Source organism: Centruroides sculpturatus, unplaced genomic scaffold (genome assembly GCF_000671375.1).
Source record: "Centruroides sculpturatus isolate CEXI.00-Female unplaced genomic scaffold, Cexi_2.0 scaffold492, whole genome shotgun sequence".
NCBI classification, from domain to species: domain Eukaryota; kingdom Metazoa; phylum Arthropoda; class Arachnida; order Scorpiones; family Buthidae; genus Centruroides; species Centruroides sculpturatus.
The window spans coordinates 206881-210590 of record NW_019385105.1 but is presented as its reverse complement, the minus strand read 5'-3'; the positions used below and the strand labels follow the sequence as shown (position 1 = coordinate 210590).

Genomic DNA, 3710 nt, shown 5'->3' with positions numbered 1-3710 from the left:
TTTTTATAGTCTGTCTTGGCAAGTTCATTTGTTGCACAATTCGTTACGGTCTATTTTGCAGATAAAATGAGTATTCTCCACATAGTAAATTACAATGTATGCATGTATTTTGAGTCGTGCGATCTTTATTTCCGATCAGTTTACAGGTTTGTAAATGGCAGAAAACATTTACTGTGATTAAAGTTATTCCAAGCTGATCTCGTTTTCAGTGCCAATAATTGTGGTGCAGAGTAATCTTCACCAAACGAGACTCTGGCAGCAATAGCACCATCATGAAGCAATCACCCTCTCGTACAGGAGATCATTGTTGACTATTGTAAATCGGTGCTTCAATAAACTGTCATAAATTAATTAATTCAACTGCATGATTAAGTTATTCCCTTTTCTTTCGTAAGCGAAGCAGATTTATTCTTCTTTCTATTTATCAACCCCTAACATTCAATGTAAGACTATAAAAAGTGTTCGAGTTATATGGCGCATTTGAACTCCTGTCAAAAAATTGGCGCATGGTATGCAAAAGGTTGGCCACCCGAGGTAGAACCTGCCAGGCAATATTGGCAAGCTTCTCTAAAGTCGTCTGTGTAATGGCGCGTTATCGTGGTGGTTTAAATTTCACCTCTACCCTCTGATTTCGATACCCGCGAGGGCAGTTTCAAATGATTTCCCGTCTATAATTTGCATTCAAACCAGATTTAAATCTCATTTAATAATGTAAATCAGCAAGATATTTATTTAATTAAATCGGTCTGTCACTAGAAAAGCTGTACTAGCGTCGAGAGTTTCGAGAAAAATAAACTCCGAATTACTTTGTAATAACGTATTATTAACATCATTAATTCTATTATTATTTACTCATTATTTCTTAACAAAATATAATTTAATTATCGACAAATAATTTATTAAAAATTGCCATTGTTCGAAAAAACGAAATTCGAGCGAATTCAAATTCTTCTTCTCGAATTCAAATAGAGTCAGAAAATCGTTATTTTTTGGGTGTAGCAACGAAGTTTTGTGACAATGACGTCAGAAACATTGCCCGAGATTACCCAGTGGGGTTATTTAAAAACAGAAAACTGGTGTTACGTCGGCATAGACACTCTCCAGGAGCAAACTCTGAAGAAATCCCTGAAGAGAGGATACGAATTCAACATTCTCGTCGTCGGCAGATCGGGTTTGGGCAAGTCTACGTTGCTTAACACACTTTTTAAAGCATTTGTTAGCCGTAAAAGCTGTTCGAAAGACGAGAGAGATATAGGAGTCGACGGGTATCGCAAAACTACAGAAATTAAATCGGTCACCCATCTTCTGGAAGAGAAAGGTGTGAAGTTACGCCTCACTATTACCGATACACCGGGTTTCGGTGATAATATAAATAACGAAAACTGCTGGCTCCCTATAGAAGAATACATATACGAACAATACGAGAAGTATTTGGAAGAAGAGGAATGCACAGATCGTAAGAAGTTCATAAAAGATACAAGGGTTCATTGCTGCGTGTACTTCATCTCTCCGTCTGGTCGCTGGTTGACCCCTCTGGATATAGAATTCATGAAGAGACTGGGAAAAATCGTCAACCTCGTCCCCGTCATAGCAAAGAGCGACACCATGACAGTAGACGAAAGACTAGCCTTCAAGCGAGTTATCAGAAATTGTTTAGAAGAAAACGGAATCGCTGTTTACCCCATGAAAGTGATCGAAGAAAATCCAGACGATCAGATTCTGAACGATAAAATAAGATCTAAAATACCTTTTACCGTAGTGGGGAGCGAGCAGCAGCACGAAGTCGGTGGTAAGAAACTCTACGGCCGGATGACTCGTTGGGGCTTCGTGGACATCGAAAATAAAGAGCATTGTGAATATTCGGACTTCAGAGACATGTTGGTAAAGACTCATATGATCGATATGATCGAAGTTACGAGATCATACTTTTATGAACGATTTCGTCGCAACACCCTTAACGCCAGGAAAACGAAAGAATTGGACGGACAACACGCAGAAGAGAAGAAAACTTTGGATCGGAATCTTAGCGAAAAACCAAGTTATTTTAGTAAGAAATTGATTCGAACGAGCACCGATAAGGGCATCGAACTTGATCAGACGAGATCACTCCGTGGAAGCGATTCTATTGCATATGTTAAAAAACAAGAAAGCATCGCTAAACAACCAGAAACCACGGAATCTTTAATTAAAAAATCGACCGTCAACGCTACTGCTTCGAAAATTGCAAGCAATGTTTCTGCAAATGTTATCGATGCAGCCAAAAAACCTGCTGAAGAGGGAACTTCTGAGGATTATGAGTTTTGAACATTTCAAAACTTCCAATAATCTCTTCAGGAATAAAAATTATATGATTTGAAGATTTATATAAAGTTTATTTTTTTAATTTTTCAACGACAATATTTAACTTTTCAAAATTGTTAATTGTCTGTCTTAAATTTCGCTATTTATATACAAATAAAATTATTTTCATTTTGAATTTATTAGAAATAATTATTGTAGTTTATTGTTAAATGAATAAATTTTAAAAATTATAATAAGGTTTAAATTTTAAAATATAATGTGTGAAACAAAATTTTTTCATAAGTTCAATCAATGAATGTATTGATTCAGTTAATTAATTAAAAGAATCTTATACAAAGAAGATATTTACATTAGTGTCAGAAATTTTAGCATTTTATTGATTGTAGAAGGCAATGAAAAACATTGGCAATCAAGCAAGAGGGATGCCTTACGAGAAAACTTTGGTGGAAAACTAGGGCCGAATTTACAAACATCTTGTACCGTAAGTTACAAAGAAATTCATTGTGACTTACGAAATACTAAAAGTCTCGTATTCATAAAGCACATTACAAGTTACTATATTGTATAAAGTCTCGTAACTACTACGATATCTCGAAAATCTATATTCTAGACTAGCGGTCCAGTAATTGGTTCTATCGATAGATAATCGAGTCGATCGTTTTTTTTTCTGATTGTTTTTTCTAAACTTTGTAGAAATAAATGAATTTGTAAATTACTCGACATTAGAATTTGCCATAATGAGTACATTTGTTTGTATTATAACGGGCTGTCTGCTATGCTCTTTATCATTCATTACAACTATATTTGTTTTTTTACCAAGCATATTTTTACTTTTCTTTTTATTTCAGATGCAGAATACATTTCAAGACATCAGGCAATTTACTGGATATGGCACTAGATTGAAAGAAAAATTAAAAGTATGTAATTATCATAAACATCCTTAAAAATTATTTAATCACATTTGTCCTCAGTCATCCTGGGACACTTTTAAACGATTTTAATCATGCTTCTTTTGGATTCGTCCTAGTTCGAACGGCTTGAAGAAATACTTTTATAATAAATACTTAATACTTGAATACTTTTAAATAAATACTTTGAATAAATAATACTTTCCCCTAATGAATACTTTTAAATACTTTTATATAAATATAATGAGTGGGAATCAAAAATAGAGAAAATGCATTTAATTTTAATTCTTCTTTTTGCAGATTCTTAATTTTATGAAAAGATTCGGGAAGGTGAGTTTATGTCTTTCGATAGAAGGACTCTTGATCATCGATAAGAAGATCCCTATAAGGGTTTGTTTATTTGTTCTGTTGCATAAATACAGTTTGTTGTTTAATTGTTAAAGCATTTGATAATTGACTAAATTTTTCATTTCAGATGGTAAGCACATTACATTCTGTTTT

General features: G+C 33.8%; 1 pseudogene; it reads left to right on the top strand.

Annotated features, from left to right (window-relative positions):
- The first annotated feature begins 871 nt into the window (after window positions 1-871).
- LOC111634782 lies at window positions 872-2363 on the top strand (annotated as a pseudogene).
- The last annotated feature ends 1347 nt before the right edge of the window (window positions 2364-3710 follow it).